Source organism: Prosopis cineraria, unplaced genomic scaffold, assembly GCF_029017545.1.
Source record: "Prosopis cineraria cultivar Desert tree isolate PC_DT_omini unplaced genomic scaffold, ASM2901754v1 PC7, whole genome shotgun sequence".
NCBI lineage: Eukaryota > Viridiplantae > Streptophyta > Magnoliopsida > Fabales > Fabaceae > Prosopis > Prosopis cineraria.
Genome location: NW_026555338.1, coordinates 5,933,269 through 5,950,949, shown reverse-complemented (window position 1 = coordinate 5,950,949; position 17,681 = coordinate 5,933,269). Strand labels below are relative to the sequence as shown.

General features: G+C 32.5%; 1 pseudogene; it reads right to left on the bottom strand.

The window, feature by feature from the left end:
- Window positions 1-569: 569 nt before the first annotated feature.
- LOC129316437 (uncharacterized) lies at window positions 570-15,759 on the bottom strand (annotated as a pseudogene).
- Window positions 15,760-17,681: the final 1,922 nt, after the last annotated feature.

Sequence of the window (17,681 nt, the reverse complement as noted above, 5' to 3'; positions counted from 1 at the left end):
GATTGTGAACCTCCTAATATGCTCTAGTGTCGATTGCATTTCGTCCTTTGAGAACAACGTGAAGTCAGGGATCCTATATCCCCGAGGGTATGGGTTGTCCCTATCTATGTACTCTAGATACAGTTTTGAAAAGGTGGGGCGGCCAATTGGCCTCAACCCTAGTCTATATATATCCTGAATGGCGATAAGTGTTATGACCCTACGTGCATAGAAGTCCCTTTTAGTTCATGAGAACCAGTACTTGTTTCATCAATCCTTTTGTCTTTTCATGTCCTTGCCATCTTTGTTACATAGGTCCCACCAAGCATGCCAAAAATTGTTCGTGGTGAACAACAAATACCAGGCGTGCCAGAGATGCTGAGTCTCAATTGATAATAAAAGGATCTCGAACTCCCTTACCACAGTTTACTTAGATGTAAAAAGATACAAGGCTTTGGTAGAACAAGTGTTTAATTTTATTGAAATATGAAAAAAGTCATAAGTGTAAACTGAAAGATTAAAAAGTGTAAAATTCAAGTCTTGGATTAAGTGTTGACTAGTTTCTTCTGTGTCTTCTTCTATTTATAGTGTCAGAGTAGCGGTAGCCTCTTCTTTAAGACCTAGCACGTTTTGTCAAAGAATTAGAGATCTTGTAAAACTTATGGCGTGGTCTTTATTCCATGCTCTCCATTTTGGTAATCAGCCCATTTCACCGAGATACTTGATTATGAGGTCTGTAGATTTCGGCATTACTTGAGATCATGTCTTTCGCGCCAACATCTAATATTTGTAGTTGACGGGATTTCAGCATGTTTACTTATTGTGGCCTTTACTGAGCATCGAGGCCAACCCGTTTTGTTTATATTGGGCCAAACGTTTCAATTACTCAGCCCAATTAGCCCTGTGACCTATTTGAGTGACGTTTTATATTTAGCCCAAACAGTGTACTATGAATGTTATCTTGTGAGAAGACTTTTACAGCTTATTAGATACAAAAAGAATAAATTCAAACTTGCATCATATCTCACTTGCAAGGAAATGCTATCCATTATACTAGCTTCATCAAATGGAATAAAAGCTAGGTATGCTAAAAGAAGTCCTACTACTTCATATCTGCATCAGAATTCAAAACATAAAAACCTAAGAATGATGCTGTAGGAACTTCTCCATCTAGTCAAGTTCTGATAATTTACATGTCATCAGCTATACCAAAAGCTCATTTCTCCAGATGTGTCACTGCACCTGAAGCTGATGCTTGTTTCCAGAGCCCATTTGCTAATGAAGGAGGATCGTCTTCTAGCTTTGAGTAACTCGATTAATTTATTTAAATGTAACACTGTCAATTGTTAGAATCAAGACATGATTAATTAGTGTGTTTCTTGCTAGAATCAAGACATCATTAATTAGTCAAAGAGAGATCACGCAGAGAAATGGAAATAAGGAGTGATCACAATGAGTTGATTGATGAAAATTAAGAAGTTCAAATGCTCTCAGTGAAGAATAAGTTGATGTGAAGCAAAAGTTGTTTGTGGAGAGTGCATATGTATTCAAACTAGTTTATACGTGAAACCAAACCAGGATCGGCCATAAATAATTCAAAACCCTTTGACAATTGATCATTTATATAAATTATTTAATAATAGAAAAATTTCTAAAAATTTTAGTGGAATTATAATATTTTGAAGGATTAAATTATCATTTATATAATTCAAAAGAATTTTATTATTATTTTTTCAAGATTAATTGGGGATGAAAACAAGGGGTTGGATGAGCCCAAGCCCCTAATGAGCAAGCCATGCTCATCATAAATGAGGACACCGATCGAATACAACAAATTTATGTTACGGCCATCCACCCAATTATAGGGCATCTGATGGTAGAAATTTTGAACTTGAGCTTAGTACTCCTGAGTACTCGAGAGAAGCAGAAGCCAACCCAAGAACAAAGTAAAAAGTTGCTTTTGGTTGGTTTACAAGTTACTCGGAAACATATAATGGAGGAAGAAATTGAATGGGAGATGATGGACAAGAGGAATAATGCAAGTGGTCAATAAGAGGGCGCCTGTTGCAATAGATGATAAGATCTCCTGTAAGGTACTCACTTTGACAATGAAATCAATCAAGACTACTGGTTTATCCTCCTTTTTCACTAAATAAAATAAAACATTCGAGCATTTGGGGAGGGATGGTCGAGCAGGAAGGGTCAGACGATAAGCATTAAGCTAAAAAGTAAGAGGAAGATGGCAAAGAGAAGTTGTTTTAATCACAGGAAAAGCTGCGAAAACAATAAGCACTACTTGTAAAAGTTGTAATTATGGTAATAACTAATGTATGGATTAGAAACCACCCGCTCTCCTTGAGTTTATTTTGGTTGCCTAAATAAACCCAAACTCAATTATTTTTTATTTATAATAATATAAAATTAACATTTATCTCAACTTTCACTTCGACTTCATAAACCAACATCCAAACTTCATAAGTCGTCGGCTCTATTTGGTCCTTTAGAAGTTGCGTTTCGGGCCTACCTCCATGATCATTAATTAGCCCATCTGAAGGAATACCTGGGGTGCTACAAATTTATGGTGTCATTAATGGGCTTTGAAACCTGGCCCAAATCTTTAGCCATGATATCCATTTTCCTAGCTGGATTGCGATTTTTATTTGCCTCAGGATTTCATTCTAAATTCTCCACCCCATGTTTCTTCCAACTGTGACCCATCTCTTGGGTCACATCCGTTGACTTCCTTTCCAAATATCCTCCCCTCGGATTCCCTTCTCGCATTCTTTGGAAATCTCCTCCTTACTTTTCATAGCACCCATGTCGCGTGATTTCTTACTAGTATCACAATACTAAACATAGGAAACAAAATACAACAAGAAACAAAATACAAAATACCTATCTTCTTTCATCATCTTTCATGTCAAAATTATTGGGATATGAATGATAATTAAAGAGATAAAAGTTAACTTTTAAAGTATGAAATAGTCTAGCTGAATAATCAGCATCCCTATATTATCCCCTTTAAAAATTACCCCCATGTTGATTTCTCGTTTGCACTCATTTATCCAAAAAAAAAAAAAAAGAAATGATGCCTTGTATCTATATGTTGCCGTCACGCCAAACATCCCGTTGAATCAGATTATCTGGCCCCAATTCTGTCACCTTTTTCGATCCTTCTATAACGAGGCTGTGCAAAAAATTTTCAATCCTTGATTTAATTTAAGACAAACTTAATCTTATTCAATTCAGTTAAAAATTAGTCTTTTAGGATTAAAAAAATCAGACTTTTTCTTTAGGCTATACAAGAGATCTAGACCATTTGATCTGATCTTATAAATTTATTTAATACAGTTTAATTAATTTATTAATTATTATTACAATAAATTAATTTATAACTATAGTTAGTATTTTTTTGTGTGTTTTATTTATACTTGTGAAGTTATGAATATTGAGCAAAATTTTAATATTGACTAACTTCAATCTTCTTTTATTAGTGAAATTTATTGTTAATTTAGTGCAATGGACTTTAGAGATGCTGAAGGTAATTTAATGTTGTTAAAAAATTGTTTAATTTGAATCATTTGCATTGTAACTAAAATACTTTTTGTTGTTGTTGTTGGATATTGTTGTAAATTTATAACTATTATTGTAATAAATTTTATATGATTATAAGTAATTTTATTATGTTAATTGAGTATATTATATTAAAATAAATTGCTACCTTGGACCAGTGTCTTAGTCTAATTGGACCAATCCGATCTTGTTCAGCTTTAAGTTATATTAAGACTAAACCATATCATAGGTTGCTTAATTCAATTCTTTTCATAAAAAGGAGTAAACTTTTGGTTAGGCTGAAATCTTGCCGGCTAAATCCTTTATGCAATTTTATTCCATATCATTGCTTTGACCTTGTGTTGCCTCTGAAGCCTCTCCTTCACACATACTATCTTCTATTTTTTTTAAATCTAATAATATAATGAAAATAAATGGGGAAGCAAGTCAAATACACCATCCACAAGGAGTTGGATTTTCTTCTCTGCAAAGAAAAACAACAGAGAGACCAATACAAATCTGGACAGTTAAATTAAATTTAAAAATTTAAATTTGATCATTTTTAAAAATATAAATTTAATTCTAACAGTTCAGATTTATAGTGGAGGGGCAGTGAAACAACAAAAGCAAAGGAAAGAAACCCACCTCTCATCCACACGCCCTCCCTATCTTAGTCTCATCCCATCTTTGTGTCCTGGGCTCAACTCTTTCTATTCCATCCTCTTCACGCCCACCTTCACCATTTTCCCTCCAATTTTTATTTTTAAAATTTAAAATCTAAAAAATTAGTATTTTGAATTTTTTTATTTAAATTTGAATTAAATGAAACTTTAAAATGAAAGTATATTTTCTTTTAAAGTGATTTGATGTGGTGTAATATAATACGTTTTGACAAGGATATTATTTTATTAATGATTATTATTTTAATATTATTCTTTTGACAAGAATAATATTCCTTTTGTCTTGCGTTGTTTGTTCTTGGACGTTTTGATTCAATAATGCGAAGTATCCTTTTCCAAAAAAAAAAAAAGAAAAGAAAAGAAAAGAAAAAGGCATGGATGCCTCCAAACTTCTAGTTACATTACCATCCTCTATTTTGACCATTTTACGTGCTAGAAAATTTGGTGATGATGTAACCCATGTGAAGGCATTGATTAATTTCTTTTGCTTTATTATTGCTGCCTTGTTTCTTTTATTTCGCTTTTATCTGCACTTGCATGCTTGATTTAATTTCAATGAGTTTCGTTTAGTGGCTAACCAAAAAAGAAGTGAAAAGATTGGTCACAATAAGGCCAAAAAACCAAGATGTGAAAATATTGGTCACAGTAAAGAAAATTAAAAAAGAAAGTTGAATTGACAGGGAAAGAGAATTCATGGGTTGGTTGCAAAATTTATTGGATATTCGTGTGCCTTATGCATTCATTTTGTGATCAGCCCATTCTTACGCTCTAAAAGCAAGATAACAACTCTTTGTTAATTTTACTTTTGAAAGGAAAAATTCAAAGATTTTAGCTTTTGAGGATTAAAATATGTTATCTATCAAATTATAATAATTTAATTAAAACAAAATAAATTATACCAACGACCACGAAACTTAATTGGTAAGGAATTGCGTTAACTTAACCTGTGATCTTAAATTTAAATTTTAGATATGGAACTATTTTAAATATTCTGTTGGGAGAGCTTTGTTATCAATATAATTTTATCCAATTTGGGCCACGAATTTGAGTAATTGTGTAACATCCCGAAATTTTAAAACTCGGATTTATAAAAATAAAATAAAATAAAATATCTATAATTAAATTAAAATTTAGAATAATTTGATAGAGGTCCAGAGTTTAAATTTTACTAAGCAAAAGTTTGGTTTTATTTGATTTTTAACTATAGGAAAAATTACCAAAGTTGACCCGGGCTTTTGTGCAATAATAAAAAAATGTTGGGCCCTTTCTTGTAATTTTCACCAAACTTTTTGACCAGCATTTCAAGAGGCAAACTGGACGCAGAAAACGTAGAAAGGAAAGAAGAACAAAACGCACAAGAGAGAGAGAGATAGAGAGAGAGAAGAGAGGAGAAAGGGAGGGAGTTAGGCTTGGATCTAGAAATCTTTGCGACCGTTGCGAGCTCGGCTACACGATAGGTAAACTCCCTACTTCAATCCTCTTTTCTTTCTCTTGATTTTCTTCAATTTTTGGAAGAGGAGATTTTTGGATTTTGATCCCAAAGGCTTTATTCTTGTAAGCTTTTGTTTCTTTGGATCCTATGGAGCATGTTTTGAGTTTCTATATAGTGATATAATGTTTTGAGTGGATAATTGGATGAAAAGAAGTGTTTTGGGCACAAAATAAATCCTAAGAAATTGGGTTTTTGCTCTTCAATGGTTTAAACTTATTGATTTAGTTATAATTTTGCTATTTGAGCCCAATAAGATTTAAATTAAGGTTTGGTTTTCATTATAAGGGCTAATGGTGAAAGTTGGTGGTACTAAGTAAAGGTTTTTAATTGATTAAAAATTTTATATAAATTGAAAATTTAGCCTAGTGATGGCTAATAAATGATTTTGGTGGTTAAGTGATACTATGTGAATGGTTGGTTAAATATATGAAACATTGGGATGGATTATGGCTCATAGACCCAAGTTGTGTGGTATGAGTTATAGTTTTCATTAATGCTATTTGACATGATAAGTGATGTGGATCACTTATATGTTTTAGGGATTATTGGTGGAATTTGTTCGAAAGTTAAGGAACAAGCCAAATTCTATTTTGTACAAAAGGAACTCTTTTAGTACTAAAGGGTTGAGGTAACAGGGAAAATTTATATTTTTTATTACTCTGTTTTAATTATTTTTGAATAAATATTACTAGCTATCATGCATTACATGTTTTAAAAGATTAAATGTGCTTTATAAGGGGTTATGGGGTACTACTTTGATTATAGTGCAAATATGTTTTTTTATTTGTTTAATAACAATGTTTTTATGGAAACGAGATTTATAAATGTTATACTACTTTAGAGTGTTGAATGGTCAATACTCAGGAAAGATAGACAAGAGTAAAAGGCATGATCTTGGTGGGAGTTCACTAATGAGAAGGTGTGGATTTTTAATATTTTATGGCACACTGTCAGTACTCAGTGTTGTCTTACGTATTGTGGGCTCAGTGCACTAAAGTGGTTAGTGTATTGAGTGTTTGACATCTCTCAGTGGGGGAGGGAATCCGACATATGAAGTGTGAGGTTTAGTGCCTAGGCCAAGGTAGCCTTCACATAGAGAGTAAGTCGGGCTGGCTCTGGGAGGGAGTTAGCTTTGATTGCTCAGGATTCACGTCGAAGGGACATAGGCGGTTCGGTGGATTAGATCATGCCTTAGACTATGTTTTGTGCCTGTGGAGGTACAAGTAAGTATAAGGTTTACCTGCGAGTTAAAGAGTGCCAGGGGGCATTCTGATGGTCATGAAAGGCCATACCGGCCTAGGTCATGCATTCATACATTTTAAATGGCTAAATTATATACTATGTTGAATTTATTATTCATTTATTTGATTATGGCTTACTTTGTAATAATCAATGTAGATTTCTCTGTTACTGAGACTGTGGTTGTCTCACCCCTTTCTTTTCAATATTATAGGTCCAGGTGAAGGATCCAGTGGTGGACGGGGAAAGGAGCAAAGCTAGGGGTTTGCTTGTGATTTGTAAAGAACTGCAACCCCTTTCTTTTGAGCAAATATATTGTAATGTATTTAGGATTAGGGTGCCAGTAGGATATGATTATGTATGTGTGTGTAAATATGTGTGGATTGTGTGCTTGTGTATGAATTTTTGTCTGTTTGCAGACTTATGGCTAGGAAACTTGGTTATGGTGTGTGGTTTTGATGGATTTACTTAGTAGACCAAGTTTCTATTACAAGCAGATATTTATTTTGATATATATGTGATTTTATAAGCAAATGCAAAGTGGTTGCATTGCAAATGATGTGCTACGGGCAAACATACACCTTGGATAGAAAGAGTGGGTGCGTGGGCCCCACAAAGAGCTCTGAGCCAAGTGAAAATGTTTAGTATATGTATTTATATAAATACATGGTATTTAGATTAATCTGTGACAACTCTTGTATGATTTGTGCATTTTGGGGGTTTAGGGTCCATTTTAGGAAATGGCACCCGGGTGGTCAAATTTTGATGTATGGGGGTTTTCCATCATTTGAATGTTCTATTAGGTGTTTTTAGTCTTATTTGACGTGTCCAAAGTGTTCCCACAGGTTTGTGACCATTAGGATGAGATTTGGACAATTTTGAAAATGGTTTTTACTAAAAAGCTGCACTTTTGCATCCGGGTGTCCAAATCTTAATCCGACCGTTGGATTTCTCTAAAATTTGGGTCACAAGTAAAACCTTTTATAAGCTTCATGTGGGCTTTGGAATCACATTGATCGGATATCGAACAGAGAAACGACGCACTCCGGAATTTGGTCTGGAGGTGCTGTCATGACAGCATTAAATTGCTGTCATGACAACTACAGTATTAATGTTGTAACCTGCACAAAATTCAATCCATCTGTTGGATCTTTTCAAAATTTAGTACGCTAATACTATTATTTAAAAGTGACATGTGGGTTTTGGAATCATTTCGATCGGAGGTCAGATGATGAAATGGTGCAGTCCGAAAGTTGGTCCGGAAGTGCTGTCATGATAGCTTTTTAGCTGTCATGACAGCAAAAATAACCAATTTTTTTAACATGTTTAATTTTTAATTCGACCGTTGGATCTTTTTGAAACTTGGTATACTTATAGTACCCTTTGAATGTGACGTGTGAGCTTTAAAATCACTTCAATCGGTGGTTGAATGATGAAACGGTGCCTCCCAGAAGTTGGCCCAGGAGGGCTGTCATGACAGCAATTTAATGCTGTCATGACAGCATCTTTTTATTTCACTTTCGTCTAGCTTGCTTCCGCGTGCTATAGGTAGAACCTATAAATTTTTTTTAAAGGCTTTAAATGTTTACTTTGCAATTGTGTATTTGCTTAGTGATTTAAATGGTTTATTTCCTAAGTTGGTTTTAGGATTAATTCCTTAACCACACTTAATTTATTTAAATTGTGTGATTTTTGGATAACACTCGAGGCAAGTGTTACAAATTGTATCAAAAAAAAATTAATATTAGATAAGTTTTTAAAAACTTTAACATAGATCATTTTGTATTCCTCTTTTGTCATGTACTTAATTAGATCAAATTTAGTTATCATTCTATTATTTATGTGAAAGAATTAATTTTAATCTCTATTTTACTTGTGTTATGTATTTGTTGTGATGTTTCATGTCCTTCCATGTAAAGTTCTAATTCAATCCAGACTTTACCATTTTCAATCACACAATCAACAATAAATCACAAATCAATATCAGAGTAATAGTCCTTTATTTATTTTCAAATCGCGGGATCCCACTTTCTTAAAACACATATTCAAATAAAATGACTAGTGGAAGTGCAAATGCAGTCAAACAACTCAACAAAATACCAAATCTCTACCCTGAAAAAGGGCCATGCAGGGCGGCTTGTACGAGATGTGTTGTGACATGTGGTACAAAGCAACGTGCTTTGTTTCTATCTGTGCCATGTGCCATGGCATGACACACCATGCGTTGCGGTACATATCACAGCTCAGAAGATGAACTTCCATTACACGCCATTTCCATATTCAACGTTCAATTAGAGTGATTCAAGTGCCCACATGAAGCTAACAACATATACTAACTAATGAAATAAGTTTGGACTCGATCTGATGGTTTGATCTAAAATTAAACACTTGGGTGCAAAAAGTCACTTTTTCTTTCAAAACATTCACCCTAAGTGCTTAATTCTCATTCCTTGTTTCCTTAGACTACTCCGAGCCTTGAACCAAGTCTAAAAGAACCGCATTCACTTGATTGACACTTCTAATTACATATATCACATCATTCACTCATTTTGACCTCTCAACGCTATATCATATGTTTCAGTAAAAGCAATATCATATGCATATATAGGAATTCATTCTCATCAATCTCACTATGCTTATGCTCATACATTCTTGGTTTCACCTAGTGGAGTAATCTCTATACTCGGACTAGGACTTCTAGTCACATGGAACAGGGCCTACTATACCACTGCTCAGATTAGGTAATCCTCTTTACGTATGGATGGTTTCCTAGGTCTATCATGGTGGAATTAAAATTTATGCTTTGGATCATTAGGACTTCTTAATCTTACACAGCATAGGACCACGACCCCCTACCCTAATCTAGGGTAATCTCGTGGATCATTTCATATCCTAGGCCCGTCGTGGCAGAGTTAAGCTTTACAGTTTGGATAATCAGGATTCTCCTAGGTCCGTCTTGGAGGAGTCATGCTCTACACTTTGGAGGACTTCCTGGACCCCCTCATAGTAGGACTGCGTCCCCTTACCTTAATCTAAGGTATACTTGTGGATGTGATGCATGCCAATGCACATGCCATCTCAAATTCATTTCAATCAATACTCACACACCCACATGTATAGTCTTTCATAATGCTATTACTCTATCAATTTATAACACAATGCATACAATTCTATAAAAACACTTGTAAACAATTTCACAAATAAACAAATAAAATGGTTACTCTAGTTACTTTTAACCCTTGCTACTAAGGGTTACTAATCACTATGGACTCCCAAGTATGTAGATTTCCACGAGCAATGTTATAGGTGCTCAATCTACTTAACACAATGTCTCTCAGTCAATTATCAACACTTAATACAGGCATTGATTCAGTTAAACCGAATCCCTTAACACATAAAATGGTCCAATTAACACCTTTTGAATCCATACGTCCATTATTTATAGTCATTGGCCTTATAGGCTATTCAAATGACTATAACAACGTCCTAACTCATTTATTCGCCCAACTTTCACCATTTAACCTAACTTTTAGGCTAAATGAGTCTAAATTCTCAAAGCTTAACCATTCAACTTTATACTAGTCACAAAACCTTAGTTCCGTATTCGATAGCCTGTTTTAAACCTTTCTTTTAGATTCCAACATCTTAGAACTTCATGATTCAATTTTCCAATTGATAAAATTCAATAAAAATGAGATAGAAATGAAGCTTAGAGTTGCGTGATACTTACCTAGTAAGTCACTAATCGAAGCAAACTCCTGAGCTCTAGATATTGCAAGCCCTAGCAGAGCCAAGCTTCTCCACCCCTTCAGATGCGTTTTTCACACTTTTCCTTCTGATTTTACAAGCTATTCACGCTAACTTTAGGTGATTCCTGCACAATGCACTGTGGCGCATGCAGCTTCTGTTGTAGCAGATGGTATAGTGAGTTCAATTTCACTTGTGCTCATGCATTAGAGCCGGTAATTCAGGTGGGTCGGGTTCAATTTGGGCCGAGCTTATTCGGATCGGGCTTAAAGAATCTTATTTATTTTAAAAAACCCATATAGCCAAGCCCAGCCCTAATACCCGAAAGTTTTTTAAAAAATATTTTTTCTTCATTTTTTAATCAATTTTAATTTTTAAATAATTTTATTAGGCATGAAATATTATTTTAACTTGAAAGGAATAAAAAAATTAATAACTTATTAACTTTGTAGTTAAGTACTTAAGTAGCTCTATTATTTTTTTTATATTATATGCAATTTATTCATGAATGTTTCCTTTATTTATAAATTAATGTCTTATTTGTTTAAATATTTTCCTTATCATGGTTATATAAAAATATTTATAAATTTTAATTAAATTATATTATTTTAATTATGATCAAGTCAATCTCAATTCAACTATAGTTAAACCACTAATTTAAAATTATTGCCCTGATTAGTTTAAAGTTTTTAATAACTATTAGATAAACTGTACTTTTTATTTTTAAGAATATAAGAAAAATAGCCATCATTATATTATATAAAAAATCATTTAATTATGGGTAAAATACTATTTTTTTTAAATTTTTTTCTTTAACCTTTTATATTATTTAAGCCTTATATAGTATATACAAAGGGTATTTACTTTAGTCCATTCTTAATTTTTAACCAAGTCTGACATGGATGATAATTAAATAATTATTTAAAAATATTATTTTATTTATTATGTTTGTTTAGTAGTAGATTCAGGAATTCATACATGCACAAATTTTATTTTTAAAATTATTTTTAATTTAAAATTAATTATTTATTTTATAAAAAATATAAAATATAATTTTTTGGACAAGAAAATGGTGTATATGACTCAACTTTTATTTTGAAAAAAATTGAGTCTTAAAATATAAAAATCAGTATTAAAATATATTTTAATTATTATTTTGAGATATTTTATTTAATTAACAATAATAAAAATAAGAAAATATAAATATTTTTATTTTTTTAAAATAACTATAGTAATAAACTCAAATATATGGTATTTTAGAATAAAATGATATAAAAATTTAAAAATAATTAATATTTATTATATTATATATTTTTAAAAAATTATTTTTTTTATTCAGGTATTCGGGCCGCCCGAATAGGCTCGAACAATAAAAAATTATTATTATTTTTGGGCTCGGGCTTAAATTTTTCAGGCGGATTCGGGTTGGCCCGTCAAGCTTGGCCTAAGTTACTGGCTCTATCGTGCATTATGCCTCACATCACCGTCCTACCCTTTAATCCTATCAACACAATATTCTAATGATACAAAACATTAACTCAACACTCAAAACACAATTAATTCACTAATTATTAATTTACTCCTAATTAGCAACTAGTTTTTAAGGATTAAAATTTAGGATATTACACTCCACTTTTTTGATAAAATAAAATAAAATAATGCAATGAAGGAATTTGGCCAGAGAAAGAGAGAGGAAAGAAAAATGGAATTTAAGGAATTTTATAATTGCTTAGAAAAAAATTAAGGATAATTACATACAAGTCGCACACAACACTTGTATTGTCATTTTTCTTAGATTAGTTGTCATTGAAATTTGTAGTATTTAATTGTGTCGTTTGAGACCTTAAAATATTAAATTATTTAAGGGGCCTAATATTTAATTAAAAAAATTAATGACTAGTTATATAGAATATAAAGAAGTAACAAGTTATTAATAAAAATATATAATTAACAATAATGTTTAATGAGAAAAATACATGATTAACTATAGAGTATAAGTAAACATTTTTTAAGACATAAGGTGATGATGTTAATGGACTAGTGTCACACATTTATAGTATTTAATTGTATTTTGTAGGACCTTAAAATAATTCATTCAAAAAATTAATGTAATGACATAAATAAAAAAAATGTCTTAAAGAAAATAGAACAAATTTTTTGGATGCGACAAGGATACTTTGCTTCAAAGGATGTCTAACATCTTTTCGCCTATTTGACTAATTAAAACAAAGAAGTTCTAATAATATGGGTCCTCTCCCTTCTTCCTCTCCCTTCCCCTCTCTTTTCTCCTTCATTATTGTCTAATTGTAACTTCCTCCCCTTCATTCACTTTTTTATCCGACAAAAATGCTCAATCCCACCTTTTCCTAATTTAAACTCCACGCCCTTCCTATCGTGTTCCGTTTTTTTGAATTTCCTGAATGAGGATTCCTTGTAATCTTGATTCAATTTAATGATTCATGTTGTTTGGTTACCTTTTATCCCTGCATCTCCATTACCTTTATAATCTAGATTGCGTCAAACTCGGCATCCTCATTCCACTCAAAAACCTATGTAATGGGGATTACCACCGCCATGAATCCGTTCTTGACATTTTTTTCATAATTAATATATATGAATAACTTTAAAAGTTTAAAAATGATTTAACAAGTACACTTTGATATTTTTATTTAAATAAATTTAATATATCACGACTATATATGACTAATTTTATTAATAACATTAATTTTATTTTAAACATTTTAAATATTAATGTAAAATTTAAATAAATACGCAAAAATCGTATCACTCCAAATAATTGCAATTACTTCTAAATAAACAAATCAATAAGTGTGGATTCTAAACTTCAGAGTTCAGACAACTTACGAACAAGTTCTTTTATTGTTTCTTTTTTTTAATTAATATATGCAAGTGAGGTCACCTAAGAGATCAGACCTCCAAAAACCATATACTATAACTATAGTAAGATCCCACAACCAAAGGAACGATTAAATTATAAACTAACAAATATCTAGCATCAGTGTATTTTGTATCAAATATGAACCGATTGGCATCAAGACATGGTTTATTACAAAGAGTGATCATGCAGAGAAATGGAAATAAGGAGTGATCACAATGAGTTGATTGGTGAAAATTAAGATGTTCAGATGTTCTCAGTGAAGAATAAGTTGATGTGAAACAAAAGTTGTCTGTGCAGAGTGCATATGTATTGAAACTAGTTTGTAGGTCAAACCAAGCGAGGATTGGGCTTAAATAATTCGAAACCCCTTGACAATTCCTCAAAACCACCAAAACATAAATAAAATAGAATCACAGTGAATCACAGCCTGATAGAGCTAAAAGTCTAATTATCAAAGGAAAAAAAATAAAACCCTTAGAGAATTAGCTTCAAGAATCCCAGAAGACTTGACATCAAAGCTGGGTTTGTTCAATATATATAACCCAGCTTTATGGTGGCATATAGCAATTCTATGATTGCTACCTATTTAGATTTACAAATCATTCCGCTCCGCCTATCACGTCAGTTAGTAGTGCACAGGTCATAATGTTCAGAATCTGGAACGAAGGGATGAGTATGCAAAAAGTTAGTGTACTGTAAATAAAACACCAATTTTGACGTAAACCTTGACAGTATCACACTATCCGGTGCACATTGATTGAATACGTATAGGAAATTTAATTTTAACATAAATACACATCAAACAGGAAAAAGACAAACTCAATAACACTTGTCAATCTCATATGCTTATCCATCAAAGGTTGGTCAATGAGTAGAAAACATGTTAATTTCTGTCAAAGGGCTTTGGAAACCATTAACTCACCTGATCTCAACAGAAAAAGCTAGATCCCGAAGTCTTGGTATCAAGTAACGAGTCTCTCATTCAGAAATTGTGCTGTCATCATATCACAAACACATTAAAAGAGGAGATGTGGAGAGAGAATAAAATGTAATGACGGGAAGATTTTGAACTGGAATACTTCATAATTAATTGCATACTTGAGAACCACAGAAGATGGTCCTAGAGACCTAGACGTTGGTGCAATCTGTCAGGGTCATGCATGTAAGCTAGACGTCTCATAGCTCCCTGAAGCAACTTTACAATAAAATATCTCCTTCTCTTCATTGTTTGTTCTTGTTCAAAGCGATTCCAAGAAGACACCTTTTTTAAAGAAGAGTTTTTGATATCCTTTCACTCACAGCTTTTGCATAGTCTGCCGTGCTATATTTCCCATCGTCACGAATAGCATGCCACTAAGTCAAGTAAATTTCTTAAATATAAGCAACAAAATTAGATCCTTAAGTTCACAGAATTTATTTTAATTTCAGAGGACAAACCTGCTCCCCGATTTTTGTTTCCAACCCTCCTACAATAGTCAAAAGATGCTGACTTGCATGCTTTGAAGTGTTCTGGAAGGGAAAAAAATGTAATCAAGAAATATTAGAATAGTCATCAAATAATTATATAATCTGAAGAGCGATACGCATGTCCTTTTATAGTACTTGAAGAAAAAAGTGGGCATTCAACTCATTAGCAGCCATCACATGTCAGCCTCAACACCACCAGCTCGTTGTCCAGGATAAACCTTTATACTCAAAAGTCTCAATGCTCAATACAACGTATTAGTATAAATATTTGATTTGAACAGATAAGGAAAACAATCACAATGCTACCTTAAAAACAACTGAAGTTCCTCTAAGGGGACCCTCAGAAACTCTCCCTTCATCAAGTCGCAATAGAGCTGCCATGAGTATTAACAGTATTCAGGACAACATAATTTGGCATTTAGTTATCTATTGTCCAGATCACCTGATTGAATCCTACGGTAATTGCCTAATCTCTACACTGCCTTCGTGGACATCTTGGATTTTCAGTTCTCCCAAATCTCCAGGTGAAAATTCAGTAATTGCACCTAAGGGAAAGGCTGGATAGCTGCGAAAAATGAAGACAAGATGCAAAGGAAAACAAAAAAAGAAGAAGAATAAATCTCCATTTTCAACTACTACCTCTCAAAATCATGATAGTATGGCAGATATATAGTCGGAAGGAAATGCAGACAATCCGATTGCATTGAATTTAGTTATAGAGTAGAAGTATATACAAAGTTTGATAAACTTGGTAATAGGCCTTGGTAATTTTTTTCGTCAGTATTTCTTCTATGTAATATTTAATAAAGCATTTGAGCCGACAACAGATTCCTCAGGTTTTACTTTATCGAGTAATATCCATACTATTTCTTCCTAATAAAGCAGAAAAATGACACAATCTTATTCATTGTCGACGTGGGATTCTAATACACACACATACATATTTAATCTCTTCTACCCTTTTTCGTCACGTCCAACAGATTTGATAAAATCATATCACATGTCCTAGAATCTTTAGTCTCTCTATATATGTGATATTTGCTTCCTTGGCATACATACATACATACACATACATAGATATATATATATATATATATATATTAGGTATTAACTTTTCTTTTCTTTTTTTGTTTCTCCAACTCCTCTTGGAATTGCATGGGTCTTTCCTCATATATATACGCACACATATGTATAGATTTACCCATATTTTTATCCGCGATCTTCTTGTTCTTTCCTTTTTTATTTTTTTAATAATTTTCCTGCACAATATAGAAAATAAAGATATGAGTAGATTTTATATCAAAATTCCTTTTTATTTTATATTTAAGTAATAGGAAAAAATATATAAATATTAATTAAATAGATATGAAGTCTTAATAAATATAATCAAATATAAATAAAAATCTATACCTATTTAATTATAAAATTGGTACTTATTAACAGTAGTAGCCTTGGTTGGGCAGCTCTTCACAATAGAAGGCTTAAGTAGTTTGAGTTCATAGACATAGCCTACTAATTAGCCATCGGTTTCACATCGTAGATATCAGGAGGGTATAAGTATAGCATTGATCATGCAACCATATTCGGCCACATGATTATTGTTATTGTAGTCTGATATAATTTATAAGGGCACATGATTGTTAATATTATAAACCCATATGTGTAAATGTTTAATATTGATATGTTGTGATGTATGATAGTGCTCGGCCACATGATTGTTATGGTTGTGGTAATCTTTGAAAAGTGAATATGCTTGTGAAAATTGTGTAATTGCCCTTTTGCATCTTCATAATTGATTAACATGCATGTGCATAAGCTAAATTAACTTTGGTTACATAATTGTTGTAGTCACCCCTCTCTATTCAATATTATAGGGACTAACTCTTTGGATCAGGATTGAGGAAAACGACCAAAGGCTTAGAATTTTGTTGAAATCCTAATAGTAGGCCTCATAGATTTTTTTTTTTGTATATTTTGATTAATATATTCCAACTAGGATATCATACGATTTTTGACTACTTTGCACTATTTGTGAAATTGAATTGAATGGGTATTTTGTGCCATGATTTGCATGTGATGTTGTTGCAAAGTTCAAATAGGACCAAAGCACTAGTACAAGTAAGGAGATGTGTAAATAAATGGGTATGATATCTTTTTGTGATAATTTATAACAATTTAGCTCTCCCTTATGTTTTTATGATTAAGGGGTTGAGCGGTGAACATGTAATATATTTGTGATTATTTTGCTGTGGTATATTACACGAGCCCTGTATAGTCTATGTAGTATGATCTATGAGTTTGTAAGAGCCTTTGGCACTCGGATTGAATATTGGACACCCAAGTTGTGTGATAATGTTAAAAAGGAGCAAGATTTGAAGTGGGTTTCCAACTTTTAATTGAAAAATAATTTAAATGTAAAACCAATATCATTACCTAGAGTTCGAAGAAAGCTTTTTGTGAACACTTAAATTGCTTCAATTGAATGTCGAATGGAGAAAGGGGTATGTTGGAAGTTTGGCCTAGGAGCTATCACTTGATAGCAAGTTTTCTATCATAAACGTACAATGCACTACGGTGCATGGTACAAAGGCAATTGTGTGTTCCAGCACAACTGTAGTAAGCCGCA